General features: G+C 46.0%; 2 protein-coding genes and 1 long non-coding RNA gene across 3 annotated transcripts in view; 1 reads left to right on the top strand and 2 right to left on the bottom strand.

Annotated features, from left to right (window-relative positions):
• The window catches only part of FBXO17 (F-box protein 17), a 95,681-nt gene that overhangs the window by 33,891 nt on the left and 43,923 nt on the right, over nt 1-17,867 (bottom strand). The window lies entirely within an intron of this gene.
• Nucleotides 1-17,867, bottom strand: part of FBXO27 (F-box protein 27) — a 34,715-nt gene that overhangs the window by 4,268 nt on the left and 12,580 nt on the right. The gene's annotated exons all lie outside the window — the stretch shown is intronic.
• LOC116857780 lies at nt 6,085-8,738 on the top strand. Its single transcript, XR_004380800.1, has 3 exons — nt 6,085-6,198; nt 7,620-7,777; nt 8,498-8,738. It is a non-coding gene; the product is annotated as an uncharacterized LOC116857780 (long non-coding RNA).

Raw genomic sequence — 17,867 nt, forward strand, 5'->3', positions numbered from 1 at the left:
TTTTTTGTTGTATGAATTCTAGCTCATTAAAAAAAGTGATACTTAAAATAAGGTATGTGCATAAAATTGTGTTAGCTACTGCAAAATTACCCATAACTCACCAGTAAGGCATGAGAGCAGCCATCTTGCCATGCTTCTTTCTGGATTCCCTACCATCCATGGGGCGTGTGTACAGATGGGAATACTAACTAATCTTTGTTCTTTTTTTCTTTTTCTTTTTTTTTAAGATTTTATTTATTTATTTGGCAGAAAGAGAGAGAGAGAGAGGCACAAACAGGGGGAGCCACAGAGGGAGAGGGAGAAGCAGGCTCCCCACTGAGCAAGGAACCTCATGCAGGACCTGATCCCAGGACCCTGGGATCATGACCTAAGCCAAAGGCAGACACTTAGCCGACTGAGCCACCTGGGTGCCCCAATCTTTCTTTCTTCTTTGGCCAAAAAAAAAAAAAAAAAAATCTTTCAACAGTTCTTCCTCTCAGCTAGATTTCCATAACTGCTTAAACACTCCTGCCAAACGCAATCACCCTGGACTCTTCACCATTCTAACATCCAGTGTCTGCAAATGATGTTGTAAAGAACCCAACAAGCAGACAAAAAGCCATCGTGTGACCTTATAATGATGATCAAACTAATTACTTGCGCTGACACGTGTCACAACTGTGCTGACACCATGGGTTGAAATTTGTTTCTTTATTATGGCGAGTCCAATTTGCATTCTTGTTTCCTGTGGGAGTTGGAGCGTACTCAGCCACCCCGAAGAGTCAGGGTGAGTAGTGCTGCTGAGGTCTGGGGTGTAGGTGGAACGGATCTCAGGATGGCCAATGATTCAAGATCAGTGATGAGACCGGGGAGCGCCCGCCCCAGCAGCCCTCCTCTGACGCGCTCATTGCTCAGGGTCAGGCCACGGGTTCAGCTCTGAACAAACACATGGGTTTGGGTCGGGGCCCGGGTCAGGCTTTCCCCTCAGAGTCTCCTGTATCCTGAGCACCTCTCTCCCCATAGCACAAGCTGGCAGGTGGTCTTGGGAGCTCGTGGTTCTGAGCACCACCTATTTCTTTTTTTTTTTTTTAAGATTTTATTTATTTATTTGACAGAGAGAGATCACAAGTAGACAGAGAGGCAGGCAGAGAGAGAGAGAGAGGAGGAGGAGGAAGCAGGCTGTCTGCCAAGCAGAGAGCCCGATGCGGGACTCGATCCCAGGACCCTGAGACCATGACCTGAGCCGAAGGCAGAGACCCAAACCACTGAGCCACTCAGGCGCCCACACCACCTATTTCTATCCAGTTACACCCAAAGCCTCTCATTGGTGCAGCTTAAGAAAACCCCAATGGTTTTATTGTGGTAAAAATATATGTATATATAGCACAAGATTTGCCAATTTAGCCCTTTGCATTAGCTGAGTGTATGATGCTTGGCAACCATCACTATTCGCTCTTTCCCCAATTTGCCATCACTTCAAACCATAACTCTGCACCCATCAAGCAATAATTCCCCACTCCCTCCTCCCCACAGCCCCTGGCAACCTCGAAGCTATTTCTTTATCTCTGTGAATTTGTCTCTTCTAGATATTTCGTGGAAGTGGAGTCCTGTGATAGTTGGTCTCTTGTGTCTGGCTTCTTGCACTTAGCATAACGTTTTCCAGGTTCATCCATGCGGCAGCGTGTATCAGTCCTTTGTTGCTTCCTATGGATTGGTCATATTCCGTTGTATTTTGTTAACCCATTCATCCGTTGATAGGGGTCTGATTTCTGTCCACCTTTTGGCTACTAGGCATAAAGCTGTTACAGATATTGACTTGCAAGTCCCTGCTTCAGCCCTGTTTTCAGTTCTTCGGGGGTAGATTCCCAGAAGCAGATGGCTGGGTCATATGGTAACTCTGTGTTTAACTTCTTGGGGACCAAAGTTTTTTCCACAGCTGCTGCACTATTTTACGTCTTCACCAGCAACATTTGAGGGCTCTGATTTCTCCACATCCACACCAACACTAGTTTCCTCTTTTTATTCTCATTATTATTTCTTTTTAAATATTTTATTTATTTATTTGAGAGAGAGAGAGAGAGAACCCACAAGCGGGGGATGGGGAGGGGCAGACAGAGAAGGAGAGGCAGACTCCCTGATGAGCAGAGAGCCCTACGGGGGGCTCCATCCTGCCACCCTGAGATCATGACCTGAGCCAAAGGCAGATGCTTAACCCCCAGAGCCACCCAGACATCCCGGCTCTGAAATCTTAAATGCCAGGTGCTGGGCTAGGAGCCCTAGGTATGTTGTCCCATGTAAGGCTCCCAGCAACCCTCTGAGGTTCTCGAAGGTTCCACCGTTATCCCGAATGTACAGGCCAAGACAACTGCAGAAGGGGAGCAGCTGGGAGCTGACGTGGTAGCCTGCGGCCGCTGTCCCAGGCTGACCTGTCTACAAGCATAAAAACCACGATTACCCTCAGCGGCTCCCCCTTCCCAGGGCAGAAGTTTTCCCCAGGCTTTGCGTGCACTGAATCTTGTAAATGGATTCGTTGCGGTGTTGGCCCTCCGCTTGCTCCTCCTGCCCTCACTTTGTGAAGTTGGCCCCCCCAGCAGGAGCGGTCCTGCTGCATCAGAGAGCTGAGCCCTCGGGGTTACCGCTTGGGGCCCCGCACGCAGCGGGGACTCTCTGAACACCGTGGGTTCACGTCCCGCTGACGCAAAGCACACTTCCGGGGGCAACACTGCGCAGAGCTTTCTCCGAGGCACTGTTTGCCAGATATCAAGGGTCTGAAACCTGGATCTCCTTTGAAGAGTCAGGCTTAGAAAGAAACGCAGCCAGTAGCTTTTATCAGACTGGCTAGCGGAGGCACGGGGAACCGTGGGTTGCTAGAGGTTCTGCCGGCCTGTGAGAAGAGAACTTGCAAAGAAATGTATGCCTCTTTTCAAATTCTCTTGCCTTGGGATCAGGTCATGATCCTGGGGTCCTGGGATAGAGCCCTGCGTGGGGCTCCCTGCTCGGAAGGGAGCCTGCTTCTCCCTCTCCCTCTGCCTGCTGCTCCCGGTGCTTGTGCGCGCGCTCTCTCTCTCTCTCTCTCTCTCTCTGCCAATAAATAAATAAATAAATAAATAAATAAATAAAATCTTTTAAAAAATTTAAAAAAGAAATGTATGGATCCAGCCTGCAGAAACAATACTTCCCCCGAGGCAAAGAAAGAAGAGCGGCATGAATGCTTGACTGATGGCACGTGTGCTAAGCAGTGGGGTGTCCCATCATATATATGAGCGAATATCTATTTATGAACAATTATAATATGTCGGGGGGCAGAACCAAGAGCATGTGCTAAGTACACCAAACTATAAAATCTGGGTTATCATTTTATGGATCAGAATGAGGCCAATTTTCTTAAAAATGGGGTATCAATGAAAAGATTATACATAATCTTTTGGGGTTTGGGTTTGGGAAAAGCTGAGATTTAGGATTTGTTTTTTTAAGACTTTATTTATTTATTTCACAGAGAGAGAGCAGAGTGGGGCAGGGGAAAGGCAGAGGGAGAGGGAGAAGCAGGCTTTCCGCTGAACAGGGAGCCCCATGCAGGACTCGATCTCAGGACCCCAGGATCACGACCTGAGCCAAAAGCAGATGCTTAACCAACTGAGCCACCCAGGTGCTCCCAGATTCAGCTGTTCTAACAGAGATCCAAGTCAGAAGTTTATTTTGCTCTCCCTATTTCTTTCCAGGCTGGTAAAATAGCTCTGCTCTATGAAATCAGTCAGGGATCTTGGTTCCTTCAGGGTGTTAGTCTTGTCTAGGTTGTTGGACCAGCTTGTCACCACTACCACACTCCACGTGACCAGGCCTGGCTGCAAGGGAGTGTGGGAAATGTAGGTTTTCTTTCTGGGGGTGTCTTACACCTACTAAGAGTCTATCACTATTGTGTTCATCGCTACTTCTGTGTAACAAACAACACCCACCCACCCTGGCTGGCTCAGTTGGTAGAACATGCGACCAATCTCAGGGTTGTGAGTTCAAGCCCCATGTTGGGCATGGAGCCTACTTAAAAAACGAAACCAAACCAAAAGAACTACCAATAAAAAACATTGTCTTCCTTAAGTTTCAAAGTTCTATTTCCAAATATTATTCTATTTATAAATCTGGTCAATTTTACCACTTTTGGGGGGAGGTCTTTGATAAATGGTCAACCCATCCCAGTTTCAACAGCTTCATATCCCATTTAGAATCTTTATTAATTAATTTCCCTTTAATGTTCTGCTTTCACATTTTAAACTGTTCGATTTTCTTTGGAAGCTCAACAGAAGTGCCTAAGAAGTGAAACCTTCCCAGGTATTTCACTCTTGTAATACATTATAAGAGTATCAAGATCTTTTAAACATCCCAGGACTCACCTAGAAAAATTCTCTTGCACGTTCCAGTGAAAAATTACAAGTCTAAAATAATGGATTACTCAATTATGCACTTTACGTTGGAAGACTTACATCTACAGGATAAATCTGTCATATTTTTGCTGATGCCAAATTCTCTTAAGCAATTACAAATACTTAAATACCAAATATCCCAGATGATTCTCCCCCACCCCGCCAAATATCCCAGATGACTCTTAAACATAACACAGGAGGGCTCAGTTGGTTAAGCGTCTGCCTTTGGCTCAGATCCTGATCCCAGGGTCCCAAGCCCTGTATTGGGCTCCCTGCTCAGCGGGAAACCTGCTTCTCACTCTTCCTCTCTCTCTCTCTGTCTCAAATAAACAAAATTAAAAAAATTTTTTTTAATATTTTATCTATTTATTTGACAGACAGAGACCACAAGTAGACAAAGAAGCAGGCAGAGAGAGAGGGGGAAGCAGGCTCCTCGCTGAGCAGAGAGCCTGATTCAGTGTTGGATCCCTCCTGGGATCATGACCCAAGCCGAAGGCAGTGGCTTAACCCACTGAACCACCCAGGCGCCCCCAAAATAAAATCTTTAAAAAAATATAACACAGGAGTACTAATTCTGTTGGTTCAATTGACTTTCTTCTTTTATATATTTTTTTAACTGGCCTCCATACCCAGCTAGGGCTTGAACTCACAACCTTTGAGGTCAAGAGTCATTCACTCTACTGACTGAGCCAGTGAGGTGTCTTTCTTTTTTTTTTTTTAATTATAAGCCTTGCTTACAGCTGGGCATTAAAACACACTTGTAAGTAAGGAAAATTTTACTGGCAAGGTGAGGTTAATTCTTGGCCAGAGGTTTGGAACTGGAACAGAGCTAAGTTTCTAGTTAAGGGGGGGGGGGAGAAAAAATTAACAAAAATTCCCCAGAAGAACACTCCAGAATGCTGGACCCTTTTTAAATAGTTACAATAACAAAGGGGCTCATGGGCCGTGAAGATTTGGTCCTTGGGCCCCCATCCCAGGTCAGGCTGTACCATGACCTCATATGTGTGCAATTTCACACTCAGTGAAATCAGAGGAAATCTGCGCCCGCTACCAGCTTGCTCACAGCTGGATTGGCGTCAGCTGGTCTGTCTACTGCCCAACTCCGGGTGGCATTCTTTCCCCCTCCACAAGCCTTGAGTCCTGCTGTCTGGCCCGGCCGCAACCCCTGGAGGCTAGTTCAGTGACCGCCAGTGTGTTGAAGGCATCACTCATCAGCCCTTTGCCTGGCTCTGCCCCCGCCAGGGAGCAGAAGGCTAAAGGGAGGGTCGTGACCCCAGAAACGAACAGGGAGGTCCGGAAGGGTCCCCTGGGGACTGGAGATCAGGGATCTGGAGATTGGGATGAATCAGCTCTCACAACGGAGTCCATGGAATGTGGGGAGGGTGCAACCAGCCTTGGTGTGTGTTTGTGTGTGTATTGAGTGGGGGTTGGGGAGCTGGGAGGGTGTGGAGCTGCTGGGTTCAACTTCTCAAAAAACTCCAGAGGCCCTGTCTCCAGGAGGAGGGGAAGCAAGGGGCCCAGATGGTGGGAGATCAGATAACAGACTGGGGTGGGGGAGGGTGCTGGAGGAGGACAGTGGAAGGAGGCTGGCCATGTGACTTCAGAGCCCAGCCCTGCCCCTTCCACCCTCACCGAGAGGGGACTGAGGAGGAAGTGAATAGCACAGCGATGAGCACCTGCTGTATGCAGCCCCTACTAGGGGCGGAGGTGCTTTGCCTGGGTCCTGCGGGGAGCAGCTGGCTGGATAAGTCCTAATCAAGGCAAGAGGTGATCCTGCCTGACCCCGAGCCCAGTGGCCCCAGAGGTAGGGCAGATTCTGTGTATGTCTTGAGGGAAAGAAGAGGGATTTGCTCTTGGGTTGGTGTGGATGTGGTGTGGGAGAAGGGGAAAGAGAGAGAGAGAAATCCAGGACCAGGCAAAGGGCTTGGAACGGAGCAGCTGGTTGAACACTGGGGCCTCTTCCTGAAGGCGGCCTGAGGCGCAGGTGGGGAGGTGGGGGAGAGTGAGGGCCCAGCAGCAGTTTGTTCCGGGCACTTGCTAGGAACTTGAGGGCACAGTGTCTTCCTAAATGTGGTAGCCGTAATCTCAGAAAGAAATACGTTCTCCAGGGGCGCCTGGGTGGCTCAGTCGGTTAAGCGTTTGCCTTCGGCTCAGGTCATAATCCCAGATCCCTCGGATGGAGCGCCACAATGTGCTGGCTTCTCCCTCTGCCTCAGCTTGTTCTCTCGCAAAAATAAATAAATAAAATCTTAAAAAGAACATTTTTTCCATAACAATCAGTATACATATAAGTAAACAGAATTTCTTGCAGCAATGTTTACCCTTCCTTTATGTGATGTACTCTGACAAATCAATTTTTTATTGTATTTCATTTTTTTATTTATTTGACAGACAGAGATCACAGGTGGGCAGAGAGGCAGGCAGAGAGAGAGGAAGGGAAGCAGGCTCCCTGCTGAGCAGAGCGCCTGACTTGGGCTCGATCCCAGGACCCTGAGATCATGACCTAAGCTGAAGGCAGAGGCTTAACCCACTGAGCCACCCAGGCGCCCCTATTGTCTTTCATTTAAAAAAAAAAAAAAGATTTTATTTATTTGAGAGAGAGAGAATGAGAGAGACAGAGAGAGAGAGAGAAAGCACAGGGCGGGCAGGGAGGGGCAGGCGGAGGGAGAAGCAGACTCTTTGCTGAGCAGGGAGCCGATGGGGGACTTGATCGGGACTCCAGGATCATGACCTGAGCTGAGGGCAGTCACTTAACCAACTGAGCCACCCAGCCGCTGGAAATACATAAAAAATGTATTTCCGCTTTTTAAAAATCCTGAGGACCCCTGCAGGCATGATCATGTCCTCAGAGAAGATGTCAAGGGCAGCGCTGCTGAGCCAGTGGCGGGCAAGTGGCAGGGACAGGCCCTGCTGGGCAGCAACGCTGTGCAAGCGTAGGGCAGGGGTGAGTAGGCTGCGGGGTTGCAGGGGGTAGGCCCCTCTTACCCATCCCCCTGCAGAGGAGGGCCTGGATCTGCGGCAGGGTGGAAATGACATGTGGGTCCTGCTGCCTCCCATCCGGGATCTGCACTGTGACTGCCTGTGAGTGAGTGCCCACCTCCCCCCCCCCATCCCCGCCAGCCAGCTCCAGGGTGGGGGTCCGTGGCTGCTGCGGTTGATAGTGGAGGAGCCTGGCTCTTTCTCTTTCCCCTCCATCATCTTCAGCATTTGGCTTTTATCCTCCAGGATGACAGCCTCCGCTGCATGTACTGTAACCTCACAGAGGCAGGAAGAAGTGGGGAGGGCAAGGCCACCCGGCAGAGCTCCCTTGCCCAGACCTGACCACATGGCCACTTTTCCTGCGCAGGAGTATGGGAGCGCAAGCATCCAGCAAAGGAGAACAGGTGAGCCGTGGCGGCGGTCTCACCTCCTATGGCTGGCGCATTGCTGCCCCGACCAGAAAGATAGGGGTTCCGTTAGCCAGGAAGGGGGACTGGCCGGCAAGTAACAGATCTACTGTGTTAGGACCCGGGCAACAGCAGCATTCTTTACTAATGCCTCAGTCCAGCATCACTCTTTCATTACTGACTTTGGCTGACCACCGGAGGGGGCTTCAGGAGCACTCTGTGAGCCCGTTAGATGGATAGTGGGGAGACAGGCAGACCTGAGGAAGAGTAGGAAAGGATCGGAGGATGCTTGGCAGTGGGAGAGGGAGAGCGAGAGGGAGACGCTCCACTGAGCAGGGAGCCCCACTCGGATTCGAACTCAGGACCCTGGGATCATGACCTGAGCCCAAGGCAGACACTTAATGGACTCAGCCACCCAGATGCCCCTTATGTTTGTTTAGAAGTAAACACACATACATACATGCAGTCATTGACTGGTAGGGCTTCCCGGGAGACAGACTCCGAGCTGGGATCTGCAGCCAGAGAGGATGGTTAGCGGGGAGTGCTCTGGGACACGTGTGTGAGGAAGAGAGGGGGCAGGGCAGGTGCTGGGAGAAGCTGATACGGTTGCAACAAGGGTCTCAGTCCATCTGATGGGGAACCTGGAACTGGAATGGCCCTTCTGGGTTGTTCCTCGCTGAGGCATGGAGCCAGGCTTTTGTCCCTCTTACTGCCCAGACGCAGAACGTGGGCTGCCCCTCGGAAAGAAGCATGAGCTTGAGCAAGATGGTTCTCTACTGCTGACGGTCTTGCCCAGACAGAGGCTCGGCTGGAAGCCATGTGCCATGAGCCACTAGCAGCCGTAGAAAGAATGCCTCCACCCTGAAGAGGAGATCTGGGCTGTATATTAGAGGGTCTGCTCCACTTTTCTACCTAATATCAACAGGTGCGGACAATTCCACAATAAACTTTTTTTAAAAAAAGATTTTATTTATTTATTTGTCAGAGAGAGAGAGCACAAGCAGGGGTAACAGCAGGCCGAGGGAGAGGCAGGCTCCCTGCCGAGCAAGGAGTCTGATGTGGGACTCCATCCCAGGACCCTGGAATCACGACCTGAGCTGAAGGCAGACACTTAACTGACTGAGCCACCTAGGTTCCCCTCCACAATAAAAAATTTTAAAGGGCTTTTTTTTTTTTTTAAATGTAATCTCTACACCCAGCATGGGGCTTGAACTTAAAACCCCAAGATCAAGAATCACATGCTCTACTGACTGAGCCAGACAGGCTCTGCTCCACAATAAAAAAAAAAAAAAAAAAAAAAAAATTTAAAGAATAAGCTTTTTAAAAAAATTTTATTTTTATTTATTTATTTGACAAAGAGAGAGAGATCACAAGTAGGAGGAGAGGCAGGCAGAGAGAGAGAGACAGGGGAGGAAGCAGGCTCCCCACTGAGCAGAGAGCCCAATGCGGGGCTCGATTCCAGGACCCTGGGATCGTAACCTGAGCCAAAGGCAGATGCTTAACCCACTGAGCCACCCAGGCGCCCCTCCACAATAAAAATTTAAAAGAAAATCTATTAATGTAGTCATAACTAAATAAAAATCTTTAAAAAAAGAAAATCTATTAATGTAATATGCCATATTAATAAATTACAGGAGGAGAAACATTGGATGAAATTCAACTTTCATTTAAAATAAAACTTTTGTGACCCAACTAGAGAGAAAGAATCATCAACCTGATATAAGGACACTGCCTGTAACAAATACCAAAGTTAATTAGAAAAATTCCCTGCAAAGATCCAAGAGGAAATTTTAGCAAGTCAGCTAGATGTAAGACCAACCTGCAAAAAAAAAAAAAAAAAGCACTCTGATAATAAAGGCAACGACCAATTAGAAAGTATAATTTGTAAGAAAAGAGTCCATTCTCTTATACACAAAAAAGTAAGATGCATCAAATGCCAGGAAAATATGTCTGAGCTCATTTTGGAATCAATGATGAGACCTAATTAAAGGATGACGAGGTGACCTAAACAAGGAGACAGATACTAAGTCATACAGTAGTTAAGGTGAATGATTTAGACCAGACACAAAAAGACAGCTATTGCCAGATTCTACTTATATGAGGAGCCCAGAATAGGCAAATTTATATAGAGAGAAGGTAGAGAGGCTGTTGGGGAAGAGGTAGGGGAAGCTATTGTTTAATGGGTACATTAATTAATTACTTACTTAAATGTAAATGTTTGGGATGATGAAAAAGTGCTGGAAAGGATAGCGGTACTTCTCCAACATTGTGAATGTACTTAACGCCACCGAATTGTACACTCAAAAATGGTTAAAGGGCGACTCAGTTGTAGAGCGTATGACTCTTGATCTCAGGGTTGTTAAGTTTGAGCCCATGTTGGGTGTACAGATTACTAAGAAAAAAAAAAGTTAAAATGGAAATTTTATGTTCTGTTTATTTTGCCACAATAAAATAAAAAGTTTCAGAGGAATGACTTCTGAAGGAACTGTGCAAAAAGAAAAAAAATCAAATATACTTAAACCAATAGGGATATGTGTACAAAATGTAATGCTGAGTGAAAAAAAAAAAAGTAAGTTGCAAAAGGTCCAGGAATTATGGCACTCTCTATGAAAATTAGGCTGTGAAGATTTGTGAAGTTTTGGCTGGCTATTATAGATACTCAAAATCATGGTAATTTAAGTGAGATACAAGTTTATTTCTCTCTTGGGTAAAATTCTGTTGTGGGCTATTCAGTTGGGCATAGTGGCTCCACCATTATCTAAGGTCTAGGCTGCTCCTCCTGGCTTCTCATTCTACCAACCTTAGGATGTGGCTCTCGTCCTCATGGCCCACGATGTAGCTCCAGCTGTCACATCTACCTTCCCAGAAGCAGGAATGTTGAAGAGGAGATGGAAAGGGCATGCTTCCCCCACCTTAAAGTCACATGTCAGAAGTTGCACACATCACTTTCCCTTACATTGCATTAGCTGGAACTTTGTCACACAGCCACACTTGGCTACAAGGGAAGTTGGGAAATGTGGTTTTTATACCAGGAAAACTTGTAACTAGAGAAATGGAGGGAAGGGACACTGGAGGACATTGAGTAGTTAATCCCACACTGTCCACGAGAGAGACTGCTAAATTCATCAGGTCTCTCAAAATCCATTTTCCCTTTTAGAAATAAAAACCCTCGAGTCTGAGTTGGCCACTCAGCCACAGACTACATTTTCCAGCCTCCTCTGCATCTAGATGTGACCACGTGATTAAGTTCAGGCCAATGGGATGTAAAGAGACATACCGTGTGCAATTTCTAGTTCACCTCCTTAAAAGAAAAGCCAATCTCCTATACTTCCCCTCTTCTACCTCCCCAATGGATGGAAAGTAGCAGTTCCAAGATTTATTTATCTTTTTTTAGAGAGAGAGAGGGAGGGATTGGGGAGGGCAAAAGGAGAGGAAGAGAGAGACTCTCGGGTAGACGCCCCGCTGAGTGTGAAGCCCCATGCAGGGCTCGATCTCACCACCCTGAGATCATGACCTGAGTCGAAAACTAGAATCCTCTGCTTAACTGACTGAGCCACCCAGGTGCCCCTAGGAAACAGGGCATATGCTCAAGGTGGTAGAACGGACAGATCAAGGATCAGAGCCATCTCCTTTTCCTGGACTGCCCACCAGCCTATAAAATATTAGATGGGGGATGAGCTTCCATGTCACTCGGGGTGCTGTGTTTAGAGGCTGTTACAGCAGGCTGGTCTGCATCTGACTTAATCTAGAAATTGATACCAGAAGTGGGGTGCTGTTGTGAAAAATAAAAGTCTAAGAGGTGCTGCCGGTGGCAGAGACCAGCTACGGCGGGATGAGAAGCCGGTGACTTTTATTACATCAGGAGGAAAAAAAAAAACAACTGTAGAGCTCTCTTGTTTGATAATGAGGTTAGCAGGTGACTGTTCACCTGAGCCTATATAGCTCAGTGTTAGTGTGGAGTCTGCCCCTTTCTTGCTTTTTTGCAGAACGCCCTGTACTCCTGCCATTCAGATCTGTTCTCTAAAGCTTTGGTACAATGTCTCCAGGAGACAGCGGAAGGCTATCCTGCTGCAAACTTCATATGGAAGATGCTGGCCTCACACCCAGATTACTGATACCGATGGCTTCGAGGTCGCAGCCTTTCAGTGGGGGAGAGAGGGTTGGACTGTGGAGTCAGAGAGATAAAAAAGGAGGTTCCGTGTATTTTAGAAGGATAACTCAAAGAGGTTCGGTGGCTTGGCTACAAAGAACTGAATGGGGAACTCTGAAGAAAAGACCATAGCAGGTCTGGGGCTTCAGTCTTTATTTTATTTGTTTAATTTTAACGATTTAATAAATATTTTTTATTTCTTTGAGAGAGCGACTGAGAGAGCAAGAGAGTGCAAGCATAAGCAGGGGGAGGGGCAGAGGCAGAGGGAGAGGGAGGGGAAAGGATCTCAAGCAGACTCCGTGTTGAGCGTGGAGTCTGATGTGGGGCTCGATCTCACAACACTGAGATCGTGACCCTGAGATCATGATGCAAGCTGAAACCAAGAGTCAAACGCCTAACTCACTGAGCCACCCATGTACCCCAAGGCTTCTGTCTTTAGAAGGGTCTCTTGCAAGGTTGACCCTTGACTGGCATCTAGGAATTTGGCTTCTGGAGGTGTCCCCACTGTTCCCTAACAATGTGTCTTGTGCTGAATGTAGCATGTACCTAATTCCTAGCATGAAACAAAATTCCAGAAGGAAAGTAACATAAACCAGTGGGCATCCCTCTGGTGTTTTCAGCTGGGGAGGCCAGCAACGCTTCCAATTCTGGGAGCAGTTCTGAAAAATGCAGACCACCTATGTCTCTCCCCCAACTCTGGTACCTCCTCAGGGGCCAAGCTTGTGTTTTTCCTTTTTTGTTATAACATCAGTGTGGCTCATTCGGTTATCATCACTTTACATTTTTCCCCCCAAACTTTTTTTTTAATGGAGGTAAAATTCACGTAATACTCTGTACTCTATGTTAGCCATTTAAAAATGTTCAATTCTAGGGCGCCTGGGTGGCTCCGTGGGTTAAAGCCCCTGCCTTCGGCTCAGGTCATGATCTCAGGGTCCTGGGATCGAGCCCCGCATCAGGCTCTCTGCTTGGCGGGGAGCCTGCTTTCCCCTCTCTCTCTGCCTGCCTTTCTGCCTACTTGTGATCTCTCTGTCAAATAAATAAAATAAAAAATCTTTAGAAATCTTCAATTCAGTGGCACCTGGGTGGCTCAGTGGGTTATGCGACTGCCTTTGGCTCAGGTGGTGATACTGGGTCCTAGGATGGAGTCCTGTACCAGGCTCCCTGGTCAGCCAGGAGTCTGCTTGTCCCTCTCCCTCTGCCCTGCTCCTGCTCTCTCCCTCTCTCTCTCTTTCAAATAGATAAAATCTTTAAAAATGTACAGTTCAGTGGCTTTGGGTACACTCACAGCATTTTACAAGCATCTTCACCATATTGTTCCAGAACATTTCATTCCTCCATAAAGAAACTACCAATAAGCACTCTCCCTGCCACCGCCCCCCCATCCCCTGGCAACCACTAGTCTATTTTCTCTCCCTATGGATTTTACTATTCCGGGCATTTTATGGAAATGGAATCATATCATATGTTGCTTTCCTTCATTGAGCGTAAGGTTTTCAAGGTGGGTTCATGTTATAGAGTGGCTCTGTATCTCATTCCTCCCCACCTCCAATCCTTTTTCTGGCTGAATAATATTCCATTTTATGGATCTATTTAATTTGGTTTATCTGTTCATCATTTGATACACATTTGGGTTGTTTCTACTTCTTAGCTATTATAAATAAGGCTGCTCTGAACATTCACGTGCAAGTTTTTGGGTAAACACATTTTCAAGGCTCCTAGGTATACGTATAAGAATGAAATCGCCAGGTCATACGGTAATTCTATGTTTAACTTTTGGAAGAACTCTTTCCAAAGCACCTGCACCATTTCTCATGCCCACAAACCCACAGTGCCTGAAGTTCCAATCTTTCACATCACCACCACCATTTGTTATTTTCCATGCTTTTGCTCATAGTCATCTTAGTGGGTGTAAATTGGTGTCTCATTGTGGTTTTGATTTGCATTTCCCTAATGACTAATGATGTTGAACATATTTCCGTATATTTATCAACCACTTGTATATCTTCTTTGCAGAAAGGAGTATCTATTCATATCCTTTGCCCATTTAAAAACTGGGCTATTTTTTCCTGGTTGAGTGTGAGAGTTCTTTCTATATTCTGGATACTAGGCTTTTATCAGATAATGATTTGCAAATATTCTTTTCCATTCTGTAGGTTGTCTTTTCACGTTCTTGATGATGTCTTTTTTTTTTTTTTTAAGATTTTATTTATTTATTTGACAGACAGAGATCACAAGTAGGCAAAGAGGCAGGCAGAGAGAGACGGAGAAGCAGGCTCCCTGTTGAGCAGAGAGCCCGATTTGGGACTTGATCCCAGGACCCTGGGATCATGACCTGAGCCGAAGGCAGAGGCTTTAACCCACTGAGCCACCCAGGCGCCCTTGATGGTGTCCTTTGATGCACATCAGTTTTTAACTTGGCGGAAGTCCGATTTATCTAGCTTTTCCCTTCTGTGGCTTGTGCTTTTGGTGCCATATCTAAGACTCAATCGCCAAATCCAAGGTGAAAAAGATTCTCTGCTATATTTTCTTCTAAGAACTTTATAGTTTTGGCTCTTAGATTTAAGTCCTTGATCCACTGCGAGTTGATTTTTGTATATCGTATGAGGTAAGGATTCGATTTCATTCTTTTACACAGTCATCCAGTTGTCCCACACCATTCGCTGAAAAAGCAATTCTCTTCCCATTGGATGGTATTGATACCCTTGCAGGAAATCAACTGACTGAAGATGAGGTTTTTTTGGACTCTCAATTTTATTCCATTGATCTATATGTCTATCCTTATGCCAGTATCACCCTGTTTTGATTACTGTAGCTTTGTACTAAGTCTTGAAACTTGAAAGTGTGAATCCTATAAATTTTATTCTTTTTAAAGATTACTTTTGCAATTGGGGCCCCTTGCAATTCCATATGAATTCTAGGATAACCTTGTCCATTTCTGCAAAAAAGGTAGCTGGAATTTTGATAGGGATTATATTGAATCTGTAATCAATTTGGAGAGTATTGTAATCTTGACAATATTGTCTTCCAATCAGTGAACCTGGGGTATCTTTCTATTTATTTATGTCTTCTTTAATTTCTGTCTGGAATGTTTGGTAGTTTTCAGTGTATAAGTCTTTCATTTCCTTGGTTAAATTTATTCCTATGTATTTTATTCATTTTGATGCTATGGGAAATAGAATTATTTTCTTAATTTCATTTTCAGATGATCATTGGTAACATATAAAAATTCAAGTGAAGGGACACCTGGGTGACTCAGTCAGTTAAGCTGCTGCCTTCAGCTCAGGTCCTGATCCCAGGGTCCTGGGACTGAGTCCCACATCCGGCTCCTTGCTCAGCGGGGAGCCTGATTCTCTCTCTGCCTCTGCCTGCCACTCTGCCTGCTCGTGCACTTGCTCACTCTCTCTCTTTCTGACAAATAATAACATCTTTTAAAAAAAGAATAAAAGCCATCTGTGGCAAAAAAAAAAAAAAATTCAAGTGGAATTTCTATATTGATCTTGTACCCTGTAACTTTCCTGAATTCAGTTATTAAGTCATTAGGTCTAATAGTTTGTGTGTATAAGCGTGTGTGTGTGTGTGTGTGTGTGTGCTTTCAAATTCTGAATTATTTTAAAATTCTCCACACTTGATCTTAGCCAAAAAGCCAAAAAGTGATTATTTTTAAATTCTCATTCAAACTTTTCATCCAGAAGGGTTAGATGCAATAAGGGACAAAAGCATTTTCACAGAAAAAGGTTTTTATGGCATCTGTCTGGGTTTGCATCTCGGTTGCAGCATTTTTAATTTGGACCTGACAAGATTTTAGTTCTTTTGTCACTGCAGTAAGGGATTCTCTAGTGTTTCCTATGCTTTTTTTCAAGAGAAAAACATTTTTATAGAAGTTAATGAGAAAGACACACCATGGGGCGCTCAGCTGGTTAAGCGTCTGCCTTCGGCTCAGGTCATGATCTCAGGGTCCTGGGATTGAGCCCCGCATCGGGCTCCCTGCTCAGCAAGGGGTCTGCTTTTCTCTCTCCCTCTGCCTCCTTCTTCCTGCAGCTCTCTTTGCTTGCACTCTGTCAAATTAATAAATAAAATCTTAAAAAGGAGAGTGACAGAGAGAAAGACACACCATATCCAGGAATTGGTCAGGATGAAAACCTGAATATTCAACAATTTTCAGAATCATTTAATATAACCCCTACCCCTTTTGTCCTGATCATTTATCCAGTAAGCAGCCTGGAGTAGATCACCCCTGTTCTAAGAACCGGCAGCATTTAGTCATCAAGCAGCCTTCCCGAGGTGCAGGTATCAGGGGAAAGACCACGGAAGTAGAGTCAGACTATGAGTCCTTGTTGCAGACTGCCACTAATTGGGAAAACAGAATACAATGCAACAGCTGTGCGACATCCCCCCAGAATGATCGAGAGTCCAATGTGTTAGGAGAGCCCAAAGGGGGTCACAGTCCCTGTGATGAGCCCTCCCCCAGCTTGCAGAGCTCAGCAGCAGTCACAAGATAGAACTGCATTAGATGTTAGGATCTACATCAGAAATAAGAGACCTGAGCAGTAGCTTGATTTTAGTCGGTTCCATCCGAAAGCAGCCTTTTCCTGTGGGCATTCTTATGTGACCCAGGTGGTCCAGCCAGCGTCCGTACTGCACGCAGTTTAGGGTCCCACAGAGGGCTGTTTTACACCTGCCAACGTCCCAGAATGAAGCTTTGTTCACTGAGCACAGTTCGTGCTGAGAACGAAACATCCTCCATGGACCATATCAGGTTTTGGCTTAGAGTCAGGTCTGGGCAATTCCGAGCTGCAAATGCCCGAATCCAGAAAAGCCAGAGGCTTCTCTTCGGCAGCAGCAAAGCTCTGTGGGAGAACCGGAAGATCTGGTTCCAAGTCCAGAGGATGAGAAATGCTTTCCTAAGTCCTTTTTTCCTTATCAGTCTTAGAGCTTAGATGGCCCTGCTCGAAGGGAAGGTACATACTCCTTCAGGAGAGTGAGAAGCCAAGCCACGGACCGGGAAAAAAATATTTGTGAAAGACGTTTCTGATCAACAACTGCCATCCAAAATATATACAGAATTCTTCAGTCTCCATGAGAAAATGAACAATCTGATTCGAAAATGAACAAGAGAAGACAGACAGATGGCAAAGAAGTATCTAAGATGCTTGACATCGTATGTCATTGGGGAAATGCAAATTCAAGCAACAATGGGCTACTAATTCACACCTACTATTATTATTGGTGCAGAAAAGGTAGTTTGATTAAAGCATGGGACAGGACCCATGAGCAAAAAGGGCTTCCAACTACACATCTATTAGAACAGCCCAAATCCAGGGGCACCTGGGTGGCTCAGTAGGTTGAGGCCTCTGCCTTTGGCTCAGGTCATGATCTCAGGGTCCTGGGATCGAGCCCCGCATCGGGCTCTCTGCTCAGTGGGGAGCCTGCTTCCTCTTCTCTCTCTCTCTCTGCCTGCCTCTCTGCCTACTTGTGATCTCTCTCTGTCAAATAAATGAATAAAATCTTAAAAAAAAAAAAAAAAAAAAAGAACAGCCCAAATCCAGAACACTGACAACGCCACGTGCTGACAAGGGTGTGGAGGAACAGGAACTCCCATTCGTAGCTGGTGGGAATGAACATCGGGGTCCAGCCATGTTGGAAGGTAGTCTCTGACAAAATTAAACATGCTCTTACCCTATGATCCTGTCATCAAGCCTCTTGGCATTTACCCCAAAGAGTTGAAAACTTCTGTCCACACACAAAAACTTGCACACGGATGTTTATAGTAGCCTTACTCATAACTCCTTAAACTTGGAAGCAATCAAGGGGTCCTTCAGGAGGTGAATGGTTAAGTAAACTGTGGTTCATCCAGACAATGAAATACTATGTAGGGCTAAAAAGAAATGAGCTCTCAGGCCAAGAAAAGACATGGGTGAACCAAAAGCACTTTTTTTT

The sequence above is a fragment of the Lontra canadensis genome, unplaced genomic scaffold (assembly GCF_010015895.1).
Source record: "Lontra canadensis isolate GAN:19392208 unplaced genomic scaffold, GSC_riverotter_1.0 scaffold125, whole genome shotgun sequence".
NCBI lineage: Eukaryota > Metazoa > Chordata > Mammalia > Carnivora > Mustelidae > Lontra > Lontra canadensis.